At 57.6% G+C, this 17,686-nt stretch overlaps 1 protein-coding gene across 1 annotated transcript in view; it reads left to right on the plus strand.

Moving 5' to 3' along the window:
- Nucleotides 1–16,905: 16,905 nt before the first annotated feature.
- The window catches only part of PDE10A (phosphodiesterase 10A), a 631,241-nt gene continuing 630,460 nt past the window's right edge, over nucleotides 16,906–17,686 (plus strand). The window contains exon 1 of the mRNA XM_070073294.1: nucleotides 16,906–17,400. The gene's annotated coding sequence lies outside the window, so the exon portion shown is untranslated. The remainder of the gene's footprint in view (nucleotides 17,401–17,686) is intronic.

The following is a 17,686-nucleotide window of genomic DNA, read 5'->3' on the forward strand; positions in this document are numbered from 1 at the left end:
CTTCGTGTGCTTGCAAAATGCATCATTTTGCTCCTTCTTTGGATACACAAATTATGAGTTAATAATTTTCTAGTAGCTTCCCTTGTGCCAGCCTCCTAATTTGGCATTAAAAAGCTCGCTTTACAACTGTTATAACTTATTTTATGCAAGTGCTAACTGCCTAAATGGAATCTTCCAGGGACCTGTCTTGTGGCACAGGGAGTTAGCAAATGTCTGCAAAGCCAGAATCTTCTGGGCTGCTCCACTTCCCTTCCAGCTCCCTGCTGAATGTGCCTGGGAAGGCAGCAGACGGAGGCCCAACCCACGTGGTAGACCAGGATACAGTTCTTGGCTTCAGTCTGGCCAGCCCTTGCCTTGTGACCATCTGCCCAGTGAACCATCGCATGGAAGCTTGCTCTCCCTGCCTCTCCCAGTGTCTGAAACTCAGCCTTTCAAATAAGTAAGTAAAACTTAAAAAAAAAAAAATCAAACTTCCACTGAAGTCCATCAACTCACATTTGAAAAAAAAAAAGATTTATTTATTTGAAAGGCAGAGTTAGAGAGAGAGAGAGGGTGAGACAGAGAGAGGGATCTTCCATCCTTTGGTTCACTCTCCAAATGGTCCCAACAGCCAGGGCTGGGCCAGGTGGAAGCCAGGAGCCAGGAGCTGCTTCCGGGTCTCCCATGTGGGTGCAGGGGCCCAAGCACTTGGGCCATCTTCTGCTGCTTTCCCAGGTGCATTAGCAGGGAGCTTGATTGGAAGTGGAGCAGCCAGGACTCAAACCGGCACCTATATGGGATGCTGGCACTGCAAATGGCGGCTTTACCTGCTATGCCACAGTGGCAGCCCCATCATCAGCTCACATTTTAATCCAGGTTTTATATCTATTGCATTTAGTCCACTTTCATCATTCAGATCAGTGCGGCTTATACGGGATGCTGGAGGTAGTGCTTGCAACAGCGTCCTACAGCTACAACATCTTTTAAAAAAGACTTCATTTTATTTACTTGAAAGCCAGAGTGTGGGGGAGGGAGAGGCAGAGTGAGAGGGTGAGACAGGGATCTTCCATGTGCTGATTCACTCCCCAGATGGCTGCAGTGGGTGCCAGGCTGAAGCCAGGAGCCAGAACCTCCATCTCGGCCTCCCACATTGGCAGCAGGGGCCCACGCACCGGGGCCATCCTCTGTGACTTTCGCAGGTGCGTGAGCAGGGAATGGATTGGAACGGGTGCTCCAGTAAGGGATGGTGGTGTCTCACCAGGCACCGGCCCCTGCCATGTCTTCATGCTGGTTTCCTTTCCTTTTTCACCCCCAAACCTGCAGGTGCCACGTTCAATGCAAGAGGCAACATCCTGACCGCCCAAGCCACGGAGATGTCACTATCCATTTTGCTTTCCCACATCCCCTGCTTTAGCCCCTACTGGGCGCCCACCTCTTGCATTGCCTTAATCCTCGTCTCTTGCCAGGTGGAAAGATGCGGGGCAGGTGGGCAGTGGGTAGGATTGCAGCGGGGAGAACTCTCGGCTTCCAACTGCACACGGATATCCCGGCACTGGTTGGGCGGGGACGAACGGCCCTCTGCAGCGGCAGCCTGGCCCTTCAGCTCCTGCCCTGCTGCTCGCCCCGACTCCAGGGCACAAAGGCCTCGCTGCATCTGTTCCCGGGTGCCCTGGGGTGTGGGGAGCACAGGCTGGGAAAAGGGAGCTAAAATTATCATGAGTTCAGTAAAACGAGGCGACGGTGGTCTCCAGGGTTCTTTGCCAGCGAGGCAGCCCCAGCCTGGGCACGTGACAAGCCAGCCAGCCCTTGCGTGGGGAGAAGCTTTGCGCCTCGTGGAAGCCATGGGTGCCTGGCTTCAGAGCCGGCAGGCGGTCACTGCACGTCCTTTGCTGGTCTGGGTAGGGGCCCCCGGGCGCATGTGACGGCTCCTGGGGAGTGGTCCCTAGAGGTGGCACATGTTCTGCGTCTCTTTCTGGAAGCTGGGACCTCCTCCTCCCCAGAGCCAAGAGCGCGGCTCTGCCAGGCATAAAGAAGGGGTTCCTGAGGGATCCTGGGCCGGGTCGGCGTTGGAGGCGGGGGGGGGGCGGGGGGCGCCAGCTCCAGGCTTGTGACTTCTGCTGGCACGTCTGCGTGCGCGCCGACCTCCGCCAGCGGCACAGCCGCGCGCAGCGACGCCCAGGTCTGGCTCTAATCGGATGGGCGAGCGCCACGCAGAGCGCATCCCGCATCGCCCTCCCCCACCCCCGCTCCGGGCTGCGGGACCGCTGCTGACGTCATTGCTCCGGATCCGCAGTCGCGCCTGGGCTTTGGTTCCGCGTCGGGAACGCAGGCGCGGGAGTAGGCCGCCCCGCGGCAGCTGCAGACCCCTGCCCGCACCGCCCCCGCAGAGCCCGCAGCGCGCGTGCGGGGCCGCAGTTCTCGCGCGCTGCCCCCGCAGAGGGCGCGGCGGCCCATCCCCCCGGCTCGGCTGCGCGCGCGCGCGCGCGCGCGCCGGGCGCGACGGCCCTGCGGTCTGATTTATGAGCCTGATAATAAAAATCCCATTAGGCTCCTCTCATTGAGAAAAAGGAGAGGGAGGAAAAAAAAGCCGCGTGTGTCACCGGGCAGCATTGACGCAGGCGGCTCTGACGTCAGCAGCCGCGGGCGGGCAGGCGGGAGTGGGGGGACGCCGGGGAACCAAGAGGGACGCGCGAGGGACGGCGGCCCCTGCGCCCCTGCAGCTCCCGCTCCCGCTGCCGCCTCCCGCGGGACCCACGCGCGCCTTTGGGGTCCCCCTAGTCGCCACCCCTTCCTCGCGGGCCTCCCGCAGCCCGCGGAGGGGGGGTGCCCCCCTCGGAAGGCCCTGAGAACCCCCTCCTCTCTGGCACCCACCGCTGTCCCTGGAGGACACAGAGCAGGGCAGGGGGAGGCGGCGCTGGTGCGCCCTGCGGAGGTGGCCATTCCAGGAGCTCCCTGCAGACCCACCTACACCAGACCTGCGCCCCCCTCCCCCAGCCAGGTGCCCCTTGTTCAAGGCCTGAGAGACAAAGCAAGCAGTCAGGGTTATTTTTCTATTTAGAAAATCAGCAGGACAGGAGGAAAAGTCAGTGTGCTGGGCGGGGCTCGTCCAAGGCAGGAAGGGGTCGGGGGTGGGGGGGATCGGGGGCCAGGCAGGTGGAGCCACCGTCAAAGCCACTTTTGGTGGCAAAGCAGAGCTGACTGAATTTCCCCCAAATCCACCACGTAACATAGGCTTGACCTTGGCCACCATAGTCCAGCCCTCCAGGAAATCTGTGCCTCTGTCCTCTCTCTCCACTTGGGGAGGCAGAAAGGCCTGGAATTTCCCAGCGCAGGTGCCGCCCCCCCGCCCCCCCCCCCCGTCCCTGGAATAAACACCTGCATGTCTGGTTCTCCCACAGCAATATTTGTCTCAGCTCTGTTAGCATAGCCAGGAGGTGGGGACGCCCAGACGCCCAGCAGCTGATGAAACAAAATTGGTCTGTCTACACGGCAGGCCTCACCGGCCAGGGAGAAGATTTGAGACACTGCCGGGTGCCAGGACGAGAACGGCCCTGGAAGACAACGGCGGAGTGAAGTCCTGTGTGATCCCACTCACTCAAGTTCCCTCAGAGTGAAGTCCTGTGCGATCCCACTCACTCAAGTTCCCTCGTGGAGCTGCGTTCCTGGGGAGAGGAAGTCCGAGGCGCTTGCCAGGGCCTGCGAGAGGGGAGTCGCCGTGTGATAACACAGAGCTGCTGTTTGGTGATGGGAAGACATTGGCAGTAGGTGCAGGCAGAGTTTCAGAGCTTCGTGAATTGAACCAGCAGTACTGAACAGGCCTAAGGTTGACCCAGTCAGCAGGAGCGTCTCAGCTATGATACTTTGCCCACGATTGTTCCTCTTCCAGCTGCCCACGAGGCGAGCATCACCCTCCAGCTGGCATCGACCACGGCGGTCACCCCGCCTTAAATGAGCCCCTGGCCCCCTGGGAAGCAGAGCGAGGGGAGACACCAGGCGTCACCAGGACTGGCTTGCCCTCACGTCTCCTGAGAGGTCCCCCTACCTGTTGGGCCGAGCTGGGAGAGGGCTGCATCCCTGCATGGCCGGGCTCGTCCCGGTGACGGTACTTTACCGCGAGCCCCGCCCCTAACACAGCACACATCAGCATCATGGGGTTCTGCTTGGGAGACCATTGTGGGTCCCTACTGACCCAGGTGTCTGTTTCCTACTACTGCTGTAATAGCTCACTACACGTCTACCTTGCGATTCTGCAGGTCGCGGGTCTGAGATGGGGCTCCCTGGGGTGACCCCAGGACAGCAGCTCTAGGAGCTGGCTTCTTCCAGCTCCTGCACGCCTCAGCTGGGGCCCCTTCCTCCGCCCCCTCTGACCACAGCTGGGAAATCCCTCCTTTAAGGAGTCCCATGATTCAACGGGGCAGGCCTTCTGGGTAATTTAGGCTGGTCTGACATCTCAGGATAATCACCTTTAACCTCGTCCACTGAGCTCCCTTGGCCGCGTCGGCTCCTTGCTACGGGCTCTGGGGCTTAAGACACAGACACCTTTGGGGACCTCATCTTTCTGTCAATCACGCAAAGGGATGTCATGACTTATGATTACATCTTCGGGAATGTGACTACCCAAAGACTTTCGAAGGGAATTTGGGGCTGACTGCATGCATAGGAGAGCCGGGGAGCTTCCAGAGCTCTGGAGAAGAGAGAAAGCAGCTGTCATCTTCCTGCTGAACACCTGTCCACGGCTACCTGCCGCCTTAGCATAGACCTAATCCTGAGGACCAGTCACAAGCATAGACCTAATCCTGAGGACCAGTCACAAGGGCTCTCACTCTCCTGCCCGGCCCCTCTTCTGCTGAGAACCAATCACAAGGCAGCCCCTGGGTGTCTGTCTCACCACTGCCTCTGGCAGGCTCTTTCTCCCCTTCTTCTCCCTGAGTTTGGGTGCCCCACCAGAAGTGCCACTTCCAAGGACTCTTCCTGTCCCGTGTCCCGGCCCCGCCCCCAACACCATAGCTCCCTGGCAGGTGTCCTGTCCCTGGCCAGCCGTGGTTGCCCCTGCTGCCCGGAGCCCAGCCACTCCCGGGCACCAGGGAGAGAGTCCGCCCTGATTCTCCCCAGCCTGGGCTCTGGCGTGCGAGGTGCTGCGTCCGGCACGTGGGCCCTGCTCAGCAAGTACATCTTCTTGCAAGCAGCCCTGGGCAATGGGGTCCTGCTTGTCTGGACGTCTGAGTGCAGGTTCCAGCGCAGATCAGGCCGGAGCCAGAGCCCTCCGCTGGGGCTGCAAGCTTCCTTCTCTCTTCTTCCTTACCTTGTTCTATCATCGGTGAACTTCACTCACTGTATCACTCGCAGTTGAAATATTTTATTAGCTATTTTCCACTTGTATTTAAAATTTTTTTATTTTTTATTTATTTATTTTTTGACAGGCAGAGTGGACAGTGAGAGAGAGAGACAGAGAGAAAGGTCTTCCTTTGCCGTTGGTTCACCCTCCAATGGCCGCCGCGGCCGGTGCACCGCGCTGATCCGATGGCAGGAGCCAGGAGCCAGGTGCTTTTCCTGGTCTCCCATGGGGTGCAGGGCCCAAGCACCTGGGCCATCCTCCACTGCACTCCCTGGCCACAGCAGAGAGCTGGCCTGGAAGAGGGGCAACCGGGACAGAATCCGGCGCCCCAACCGGGACTAGAACCTGGTGTGCCGGCACCGCTAGGCGGAGGATTAGCCTAATGAGCCGCGGCGCTGGCCTGTATTTAAAAATTTTTAAGAGAAATTGGTAGATGCAAGCAAAAAGTGAATTAAAAGTGTTCCCTGGTTCCCTGCTTGTGTGGAGTTTCTGCCATCTTGGGTCTTTGTTCAAATTGAATATGTGCATAAGCACGTCTTAATAGTTCCCTTACAGCATCATTGCACACGTATATGTTTTATTTTAACATTGCTATGGTTACCAAAAGAAATCATTGAAAAAAAATTCTTGATCAGAGATCAAATTATAAATGGGTTCCATGTTGTGACCGCGTGTTCTTTCACTTGTACATTAGTCAAAAATTTTAGCATTTCTCCATGGAAAATTCCAAAGCTGCAAAGGACCCGCAGAGTGTCGAGCACTGTCTCGAATCTGGAAGCAGCAACGTCTCGACTTTTGGTGACATATTTACTTATTTTCCATGTCGGAAACCCCTTGTGTTCTCACAGATAGCAGGGGGCGGGGGCTGTGAGACCTTAATGAGTAACAGAGACCCTGCAGGGTTCCAGGGAGCGCTGACTTCCCAAGCAGCCTCACTGCCGTCTGCAGCTTCCACGGCACTAAAAAGCCGTCTTCTTCCCGAGAGTGCAGAGTTGAACACACGTAGTCCAGGTTAACTCTGAGCAAAACGCTGCCTTTAGTTATCCACAAGAAGGGACAATTTGTAAGTTGGCCTAGCAACCCCCCCCCCTTGACAGCTTTCATGTCTGTTCCTAGCTGACTTCTGCCTCTAACTCATTAGCGCTGGTTCTGTTGGAGCATATCCCTTGCTGTTCTGAAGTCAAAATGCATGTGGCACCTCTGTTGACTGCCCTACAAATTGGCCAAAGTCTACAGTCACTCACACGGAACAAGTGACATCTCACAAGGAAATTGGGGTACCCTGAATTAAGGCGTGTTCGGTGTGGGGAGCACAGTACCTCCTGTGCTTGGTTCCTTCCTTGGATTCATGCTGAAGTAGAACATCGGAGCTGTGAAAGCGGAAGCGCCCAGGATGTCAGGCCACACGGGTGGGAGCCAGGCACAGAGGACTGCTGGGCACTGACCAGAGGGGCCTGGGCCTGTGCTCGAGTTGGGAGGGGGAGGGCCATTGGCGGCAGTTCCAAGTTCTGACCTCCCATCTCCTTTTCTGGCTGGCCCCTCCCTGGTCATGCTGGGGAGGTGACAGGCTTAGTCCAGTGACAAAGTCCCAGTGAGGGAGGTAGAACAATCTGCTCAAGGCATCAGGGAAAAGATGGGCGTCCGTCTCTCCCCTCACCCCATACCTCACACAGAAAATGGTGTTGGGGTCTCGGTGGCTAGTCCTGCTGTGAAGGGACCGGTATGGGGGGGAGACAGAGAGACACTGCTGGGCGGCCAGCTCTGGCTGCACTGAGCCCCTGATCAGTGGGCTGATCCCACAGCCACTGTGAGTGGGAACCAGCGGTGGGGGCGGGAGGAGGGTCCCTCGCTCACACCCTCTGCTGGCTGCGAGGCAGTGGGGCCAAGCCTGGGCAGGCTGGTCGAGCCTACTGACCTCATCCCAAGGGGTCAGGGAGTATGTGAGCTCCCAGGTGGAGGCATAGGCGGGACTGGAACCCAAGAGGGCTCAGAGCCAGGGGAGGGCCGAGGCAGGGTGCTGGGCAGGGGCGGGCCTGGTGAGGGTGGGGAGGCACAAGGGGCTGGGGGTCGCCTGGAGAGAGAGGAGCTCTGGGCCAGGGAGGGGGACGAGGCTGGAGGCGCGAGCGGGAGCCTGCGCTGACCACCCTTGAGGGACTTCTTGGATGCTCTGCAGCCAGTCAGACGTCCCCTGGGACTGAGACAGGGACACGCCAGGTGGCCGCCTGTGGTCGTGGGTGCTGAGTTACACCACGGGTGGTGATGGGACACTGAGTGGTGGGATATCTGGGGACAGAGGGGTGTGGGAGAGAGGGGAGAGGGGAGGAGTGATCAGTTTTCCTGGGAGCCGCTGGGAGGGTGAAGGAGACAGAAGCCTGGCACTCAGCCCAAGGGGTTGAAGATCGCCGAGCAGAGGGTACAGTTTGGGGCAAGGGGTGGTGATGCTGAGCGAGGGTCAGAGGGGGCGTGCCCATGGCACAGTGCACGGCTGCCCCTGCCCTGCTCGGCGCAGGCCAGGAGAGGCTGCTCCTCGGATGAGGCCTTTGCAGCCACCGATGAAGCTGAATTTCAGAAGTGCAGGTGCAGGTGCAGGTCGGTGTGAGCGAGGGTGTGCGCTTTCCTCCCACAGCCCACAGGCCCCTCGGATGCTCTGGTGTCACCTGAGCGGAGCATGTGTGAGGGGAGTGGGCCTTGAGACCCTCCGCTCTCCCCGCCTTTCTTCTATTTTTTTTCGGGGGGGGGCAGTCTTTCTTTGCTAGCGAACTAAATTCAGTCATGATTTTAGCTCTCAGGGAGAGGCAAGGAAAAGAATGATGTATTTTCCACAGAGTCAAAAGCGTCTGGTTCCACCCCTCCGAGCTGGAAACGTGATCTTCGATTGAAGACACTGTCCCAGTTCTCTGTTAAAAGTTTCCTTTTCAGAGACTTTATTTCTTGGTGAAGCCCTTCAAAGAGGGGGCGTGGAATTCGGCTCGGCCCTCCGTGCCCTCACTGACAGCCTCACAGGAGCTGGAAGGAGACTCACAGGTGAATGAGTTTGGCTCTCTCCTTTTATAAAGGTGGCGGAGAACACCCAGCAAGGCAGAACAATCTTTCCCGAGTTAAGCCTGAGTTAAAGGTGGCGAGGACAGCCATGAGCAGGCGTGCGGGTTCCCTAAATTCAAATTCTTTCCTCTCATTATCTTGGTAGGTAGTTCTCTTTTTTTAAAGATTTATTTATTTATTATTTGAAAGGCAGAGTTACAGAGAGGCAAAGGCAGAGAGAAAGAGGTGGGGGGGGGAGAGAAAGTCTTCCACCTGCTGGTTCACTCCCCAAATGGCCGCAATGGCCACAGCTGGGCCAATCCAAAGCCAGGAGCCAGGAGCTTGTTCCAGGAATCCCATATGGGTACAGGAGCTCAAGGACCTGGGTCATCTTTTACTGTTTTCCCAGGCTATAGCAGACAGCTGGATTGGAAGTGGAGCAGCTGGGACTCAAACCAGCATATGGGATGCTGGCACTATAGGCGGTGGCTTTACCTGTTCCACCACAGTGCTGGTCCCAGTAGGGAGATGTTTCAAAGATGACAGGCATACATGCCACAGACAGATACTTGCTAGATAGACAGGTGACAGGTAGATAACAGGATCGATATGTAGACAGATGATCAGAAGCCTGATGGATGGTAGAGATATATAGATAAGTGGATTGCTGATGGTTATGCCTTTAAGTGATGCACTGTTTGATCCTGAAGCCTATCAGGAAATGATGGAAAACACTATTTTATCCCTGTTTTACAGATAAGGAAGCAGACGTTTGGTTGTATTAAGGATTTCCCCAGATTCGATGAGGAAGAACAGGATATCCTTGTTGGCTTCCAGTGGACTGATTTTCCAGAGTGTTTTATTCCATCCAAAGCAAATACTGGGTGGAAATTTGTGTGGCCAACTTGGTGGGCAGGTGTTACAGACGCATGCCCTCATGTACCAGGAGCTGCTTCCTGCGTCGCATTCCGAGTGATCTCAGAGGAAGCAGTCCCTCACCCTCATCACTTCTGCTCGGGGAGCCAACTTACCTCCTTAGAACTCATTGAATACTTCCTCATTGAAGGACATCTGCTCGCAGTTGGGGCATTTTATTTATGGTTCTTCATGGAAAGACAACGATGGGCGAGTTGCAAGCCGGAGCAGTTCTCAAACGACCGTGCCCGCCTCGGATGAGACTCTGGGTGCCTGCCCTGTGCTCCAGCTGCCTGCTTCCAGAAAGTTCCCCTGAAGTTATCCCGCCCACAGGATGAAATCATAAACTCACAGAGTAATTCACCACCGCATTTTTGTGACTGGAAACGACTGGAAATCACCTAACTGTCCACACAGGAGGCCGGCTGCGTGTGCTGTGGTCCCTGAACACGCAGGGCAGGGCCGCTCCCAGAACAAGCTGGTGCAGGTGTGGGTCCATGACCCAGAGATGGCTGCCGCCGGGTGTGAAGCCTGCAGCCGCGAATGGGAGAGAGCATGCGCGGTGCGCCGCAGGTGGTGGAGGAAACTCGGACAGTAAACGCACATCTGCCTGTTCCTGGCGGCTCAGGGAGGAACCCAGACCTGAGGCCGAGAGCAGTGGTGAGCGAGGCCGCAACGTTTTCCTGACAAAGTGAGGACGCAGGAACTCCTACGCCCGTGTGCACTCAGACTGGAGTCTTTATGGCCATGGGCCTGGGTCCGCTGTTGCTTCTCCCTGCCTCCCTCTTGTGGGAAAGTGTGGGTGGGGGATTTCTGGACGTGGAAATTCCCCTAAACAAACCCCTCCGGACAGAGCTGGCCCTCGGGATTCTTATCCTGGAGGAGCACGTGGCTCCCTCAGCCCAGGGCTTAGAGCCTTGTCGGCCAGCTGTCTTAGTTCCTCAAGTCAGAGAATTCCTTTTATTTTTTAATATTTATTTAATTTGAAGAGTTAGAGAGAGAGAGAGAGACAGAGACAGAGACAGAGAGAGAGAGCTCTTCCATCCACTGGTTCACTCCCCCAGATGGCTACAGCAGCTAGTGCTGGGCCAGGAGCTTCTTCCAGGTCTCCCTCATGGTGCAGGGGCCCAAGCACTTGGTCCATCTCCCACTACCTTCCCAGGCACATCAGCAGGGAGCTTGATGAGAAGTGGAGCAGCTGGATCGCAAACTGGAGCCCCTGTGGGATGCCAGCCTCCTGGGCGGTGGCTTTCCCCACTGCACCGCAGCGCCGGCCCTGAGTGAGTGCTTTCTGATAAAGGGCAGGCAGGGGCACCTCGGGCTGAGGCAGGCAGACGGGAGGCTGGTCTTGCTCGCAGGGCTTCTTTCCTTGTTCCATTGCACATAAATGCATTTTCTACAAGTTCTCGTGTTCTTCAACCCCTCTTACACAGGCAGGCTACCATCCTCCTAGCAGCCTCAACACGCCCAGCTTCACAGCAAGTCACACAGGTGGATCAGCAAACACGGGTGCTGGGAGCCCCAGTCCTCACTGTGATGGAACCGACGCACACGGATACAATGGGGAGAGGCAATGAAGACCCCTGCGTTCTGAAATGTGTAAGGATCGACCGTGTGCGTCTGAATGTGTGTGTGTGCCTGTGTGTGTCCATGTGTGTGGGTGTGCCTGTGTACCTGTGTGTGTGTGCCCATGTGTCTGTGAGCCTGTGTGTGTGCACCTGTGGCTGTAGGCCTGTGTGCTCTTGTGTGCACCTCTGTGTGTGTGCCTGTGTGGGTGCTTCTGTTTGTGTACACCTCTGTGTGTGTATGCGTACCTCTGCATGCATGTGTGCCTGTGTGTGGGCCTCTGTGTCTGTGAGCCCTCTGTGTGTGTGCCTATGTGTGTGTTTGCCTGTGTGTCTATCTATGTGTGTTGGTGTGCCTGTGTGTGGGCCTCTGTGTGTGTGTGCCTCTGTGTGTGTATGTGTACCTCGGCATGTGTGTGTGTCTGTGTGTATGTCTGTGAGCCCTCTGTGTGTGTGCCTGTGTGTGTGCTTGCCTGTGTGTCTATCTATGTGTGTTGGTGTGCCTGTGTGTGTGCCTCTGTTTGTGTACACCTCTGTGTGTGTATGCGTACCTCTGCATGTGTGTGTGCCTGTGTGTGTGTCTGTGAGCCCTCTGTGTGTGTGTTTGCATCTATGTGTGTGCGTGCCTGTGCGTGTGGATACATCTGTGTACAAGTGTGTGTGTGCATGTGCACAAATGTGTGTGCCTGTGTGTGTGAGCCTGTGTGTGTATCTATGTGTGTGAGCCTGTGTGTGTATCTATGTGTGTTGGTGTGCCTGTGTGTGGGCCTCTGTGTGTATGTGCCTCTGTGTGTGTATGTGTACCTCTGTATGTGTGTGTGCCTGTGTGCGGGCCTCTGTGTGTGTGTGCCTATGTGTGTGTGAGCCTGTGTGTGTGTCTGTGTGTGTGAGTCTATGTGTGTGCATGCCTGTGCGTGTGGATACGTCTGTGTACAAGTGTGTGTGTGCATGTGCACATATGTGTGTGCCTTGATTGCCTAGATGTGACTGCTGCAGGGACACCCCAGCAGCAATGAGCACATCAGGAAACAGGTCTTGGTGTCTAATTCCACGAAAAGGAGCTGTGTTCCTCCCGGAGGTGTCTGGCTCCCTGACAGAAGCAAGGTAGGCTAGGAGGAGCCTGGGACATCTATTTTGCCAGAGTGAGGATGTCCTGGAAGTGGGGGGCTGGCTGTGGGGGCACAGGCACCCACTCCGAGTTCTCTCACTGGCTCTTTTACTGGATCAAATGTGAGCAGCGGGATCATTGCATTAGGGAATGAATTCTTAGCCACTAAAAATGGGCAACACTGCTGACCGGCTGATGAGTAGTTGAGGGGAAGGCTCCCCCCCACCCCCCAGCACAGGCACTGAGTGGCAGAGGCTGATGAGCCGGAGCCCTGAGCGGGTGCTGATTCCAGGAGGAGCCAGGTATCTGCTCCCCATCGTGTCTGCTCACCGACCAGCTGCAAGTGGAGCAAAGTTAGAACACAGACAACGCCTCGATCAGAGTCCCCTGCAACCACGGGGACGGAGGCCACGGTGGGCTCCAGGCATGTCCTGCAGCCATGGGGACAGAGGCCACGGCGGGCTCCAGGCATGCCCTGCAGCCAAGGGGACAGAGGCCATGGCGGGCTCCAGACATGCCCTGCAGCCAAGGGGACGGAGGCCACGGTAGGCTCCAGGCGTGCCCTGTAGCCAAGGGGACGGAGGCCACGGTGGGCTCCAGGCATGTCCTGCAGCCACGGGGATGGAGGCCACGGTAGGCTCCAGGCGTGCCCTGCAGCCAAGGGGACGGAGGCCACGGTGGGCTCCAGGCATGTCCTGCAGCCATGGGGACAGAGGCCACGGCGGGCTCCAGGCGTGCCCTGCAGCCAAGGTGATGGAGGCCACGGCGGGCTCCAGGTGTGCCCTGCAGCCACGGGGATGGAGGCCACGGCGGGCTCCAGGCGTGCCCTGCAGCCACGGGGACAGAGGCCACAGCGGGCTCTGGGTGTACCCTTCTGGAGAGCACAGTGCCTAAGTTCCATGCTGCGACACATCCAGGCCCTGACAGCTGCATTACAACTGGGAAGATGCTCTGCACTCTTCAGAAACATCTATGTCGGCACAAAGGAGGCCAAGGATTGTCCAAGCTGAAGCCAAGGATTGTCCAAGCTGAAGGACTCCCAAGTGGGGAAGGACATGCGATTCTTTGTCCCGGACTGCAGGGGGCGGTAGACCAAGGTACCACGTCAGTGCCCTCACAGATGACAGCCCTGTGTTCCTATAGGGAATTACCTCTGGTTTTAGGAAACCACACAGGGAAGTGAAGGGCCCACAAGTATGTAACTCCCTCTCCTAGGACCATAGAATGGGAATGAGTGTGTAAGTCGTAAAATGGGAGCAAAATGCCAGCAACAGGTGAATCGGCAACAGGTGTTTGTGTATTTCTGTACGGTTTTCATTGCAACTTCTTTGTAAATTTGAAAATTATTTACCACTGAAAACGTGAGTGATGCACAGTGTTTAGCTTCTGAATTTTTAGGTTTTACGGGTTCATTCACAAATTGAGGCATGCTAGTTCAGGTCTGCTGAGTCTCCTGCACTCACTTAAAAGCAATTTTCCATAACTTAACTTAGAAATTCCTTTCGGGCTAGAGATGACTGTGCCAGCACCATGGGAAGAGTGCCAGCTTTTCTACCCATGGGTGCTTATAAAGTGGCCTTTGGGTCAAGGTGCTCTGGTGCATGGGGTCCAACTGCTGCTTGCAATGCTAGCTTCCCATATCACAGTGCTGGTTCAAGTCCCGGCAGGTCCGCTTCCAATCCAGCTCCCTATTAATGCACATGGGAAAGCAGCAGAAGATGGCCCAAGTGCTTGGGCCTCTGCCACCCATGTGGGAGACTCTGATGAAGTTCCTGGTTCCTGCCTTTGGCCTGGCATAGCTCTGACTGTTGTGGATATTTGGGGAGTGAACCAGCAGATGGAAGACCTCTTTCCATCTCCACCTCTCTCTGTGTTGCTCTGCCTTTCAAATAAACAAGTAAATAGAAATCCTTTACAAAATGTCTCAAGGCTTTCCTTATGCTGTCAGGACTCCTGAGTGTGGTTTGAAGGCTTTGTTACATGTTCACCCTTCAGCCACGTGTGCACGGGAAGGACCAGGGCAGTAGTGCCCAGTATTGGCTGGGGAGGTGTCCAGAGAGGATGCGGGTGGGGAGGAACAGCCCTGCTGATACTCCCGACACGCAGCAGACCACTATGGAGAGGCATCGGGGCTGCCCCAGTGTGCGGGTGGGTTCTGGGATGGCCATGGAGCTGAGGACCCAGGAGCAAGGCAAACGAAAGAGACAGGCGCAAGGCCTCTCCCTACCCCCACGCCCAGCTTCCAGGAGCATTTCAGGGTCCGAGCTTCTCTGAGAGGGTTTTAGCAGTGCCGTGGGTTTCAACAGCACAGTCGTGGCTGCTGCCCTGGAATGGAGTGAAGGGGTGTGGGCTGGGAGGGGGCAGCAGCAGCCCCAGTGTGACGGGAGCAGGGCCAGGAGGGAAGACCCCGGGGACACAGGGAATGGGGGTGAGCACAGCGGTCACTGTTATGCTGGTGGCTTGGGCTTGAGGGCAAAGGGAGCAAGAGGTTTCCATCTCCTGAGACAGCGGTGGGTGTGAGGGCAGCTGAGGTTTCAGATCCCCTGGACACCCACAAGGAGCTGCCGTAGAGACGGAGTCCAGGCTGAGCAGAAGTCATCAGTGCCCAGATACCACTGAGAGCCTGCAGGCCAAGTCCTGAGGGCCACCCGGACCGCAGCAGCCGTAGATGAGATCAGGGCACAGTGCAGGGGACAAGGGGTGTGGCAGGGTGTAACTGTGTGCATATGTGCATATGTGTAGGTGTGTTTGTGTATTTATATATATGTATTTTTTTTTTATTTTTTTTTTATTTTTTTTTTATTTTTTGACAGGCAGAGTGGACAGTGAGAGAGAGAGACAGAGAGAAAGGTCTTCCTTTTGCCGTTGGTTCACCCTCCAATGGCCGCCGCGGCTGGCGCGCTGCGGCCGGCGCACCGCGCTGATCCGATGGCAGGAGCCAGGAGCCAGGTGCTTTTCCTGGTCTCCCATGGGGTGCAGGGCCCAAGCACCTGGGCCATCCTCCACTGCACTCCCTGGCCACAGCAGAGGGCTGGCCTGGAAGAGGGGCAACCGGGACAGAATCCGGCGCCCCGACCGGGACTAGAACCCGGTGTGCCGGCGCCGCTAGGCGGAGGATTAGCCTAGTGAGCCGCGGCGCCGGCCCTATATATATGTATTAAAGTGTATGCACACACATGTACATATGCATGTGTGTATACGTATGTGTGCATGTGCACCTGCACATGTGTATGTGTGTATGTATGTATGCGCTGAGCATGTGTCCATGTTCGTGTCCATATGCATATATGTGTGCACATGTACATGAACGTGTATACATATATGTACATGCATGCATGTGTATATGCATATGTGCGCTGAGCATGTATGTGTTTACATGCTTTTGTATGTTAATGTGCACGCACACATATGTGTATACGCACACATGTGTGCATATGTATATGTGTATACGTATGTTTATGCATGTATGCATATATGTGTGTGCATACATGTGTGTATGTGTGCATCTGTTAAGAGCTTGTCTGTGTGCATGCACGTGTGTGTGTGTGTGTGTGTGTGTAGTAAGGGGACGGAATGGTAGGAAATGTGGGGGCTGCTGCCAAGGGCTCCCCCAGGGTAGCACGGGAGTGGGATTTGGTGGCCAGGTGGCCTCCGCTGGGGCAGGGCCAGACCGAAAAGGAAACGGGCCTCCTCCCTACGGCCCGGGGTCAGGCCTGCCCGCTCAGGGCCTCAGGTGCTCAGACACCCCCTCCGGGCCGTCTGCTGTGCCCGACCAGCGCACTGGTCTCACTGAGGTTCACATGGCCAACGTTCGCGCCTTGAGCACAACTGGAAACCACTGGGTGCGTTTATGAAGCTCCCGCAGTGTACAAGACACCGCAGAACCCAGTCCTTCGGGATTCTGTGTGAGGACCAGAAGCCGCGCCCAGCCGGGGGCAGGGGTCGGGTGCCGGGTGGGGGGGCTCGCCCTGCAGCAGCTCTCGCGCAAGCCTGCGGATTCCGTGCGGGCGGACCCCGCGGGGGAACAGGCGCTGCGGCCCCCGCACCCTCACTCCGCGCCTCCTCCTGCTAAGCTCGGGTCTCGCTGCTCCCGGAGCGCGGGTGCGGAGGAGGCTACATTCTGGGCGCCAGCCACTGCCCTGAGCCACGTGGCCACTCTCCTCTCTCTGGCTACCCTCTGTACTGCAGAACGGCCGTGGTCCGGGTCCCCACCCGGGCTCTCGGTAGTGCGGGGGTGGGGGTGGGGGTGAGCGCAGCTCTCTGCTTGCGTTCCAGCATCTTAGAGGCAGAAAAGACCCCAGGGGGTGGGCTCCAGGAACGGGAGAGGGTAGACCTTTGGCCTCTTAAGAGTGCTCTTTTGCCCCCTCCCCCCTCCCGCCCCCATCTGGCAAGGGCGCCCCCAGCGCAGGCCACATCCGCCAGGGCCTGGTGGTCCCCGCGCGCGCGCAGCCATCCATTCATAGACTCCCGGAGCTGCGGCCCCAAGACTCCAACCGAATCTATGAATGGGGAGAGGCTGCAGAAGCCGTGTCTGTTTCCACTCGCTACCTCCCCGCCCCCCGCCTCCCTCCCAGCGGAGCGACCCCCGCACAGAGTGACAAGGGGCGGGGGCGTGCGGAGAGGGTGCGAGTCTGGCTGGAGACCGCACTATTTATATACACTCGCGAGCTCAGGACAAAGCGGGCCGAGCGGAGTCGCCCCCTCCGCGCTCCCCGGCGGCGGCTTTGGCTTCAGCCCCCCTCCCCCGGGGCGGGCGGGCAGGTGCGGGGGTGGGAGCCGGCCCTGCGGGAGCGGCCTCGCCGAAGGTCCGGCTGCTGACGTCCGAGCGCCTGCTCCTGTCAATGAGCGGCAGCGGCAGCCTGGGGACGGTTCTGGCAACGAGGCTGCAAACGTCATCGCCTCCTGTTGGACGCGGGCGGGGGGGGGGGGGGGGGGTCCGAGCAGCCGCGCCGGCTTAAAGGAAAACTCTCCAAGTTCCAGGCGGCCAGGAGAGTCGCACCCCCAAACGCGAAGCGCGCGCGGGCACACGCGAGGCACACACGCGTGCACACGCGTGCACACGCGGCCCCACACGCAGGTGTGTGAGTTCAAAGTTGCTTCGGCTGTGAGCTGGAACCCAGATGGACCGGCCTTCGTCCGCGCTTCGCGCGCTCCGAGACCCCGGGCTGGACTGGAACGAAAGAGGAGCGTTCACGCGGCCCAGGGTTGCGCGCCCCTGTCCGGGAGGATCAGCGCCGAGACCCAGAGTGTCCGTGGCCCTGGGGATGCCCCCGCTGAGTGGACAGACGCGGCGTCTCGGACAGGTGCTGAACTTGGGCCAGCCCCAGGCACCTTTGGCAACTACTTCTGAGCAGTTCTCGCTGCTGCCAGGGACCCTCCTGGCTGCGGGCGCCCCGAGTCCCACCCCCACCCCCTTCTGCACTCGTGAACTTGACATGCAGCGGAGAACAGGGATGCGCTTCTGCACACTTTGGCGGGTAAGTTGACAATTCCTTTTATCTGTTATTTAACCCTTGACGGTTCAGAAAAAACTTAATTCTAATCTTTTCCTTACTTAAAAAAAAAAAAGAAAACATGCCATCATTTCCCTTCGTCCCTCCGGCAATAATAAAATGTGCGTGCGTGCGTGTGGCTTGCTGTGTCCGTGGTCGCCCCGTTTTGGGGGAGGGGCAGTGAGTGGGACCGGGAAGGGGGACCCGGAGTTTGCAAAGCCAGAAGTCGCGAGGGTTTGCAGAGGAGGCACCGGGGCGGCAGCAGCCCGGG

The sequence above is a fragment of the Oryctolagus cuniculus genome, chromosome 5, assembly GCF_964237555.1.
Source record: "Oryctolagus cuniculus chromosome 5, mOryCun1.1, whole genome shotgun sequence".
In the NCBI taxonomy this organism is placed as follows: domain Eukaryota; kingdom Metazoa; phylum Chordata; class Mammalia; order Lagomorpha; family Leporidae; genus Oryctolagus; species Oryctolagus cuniculus.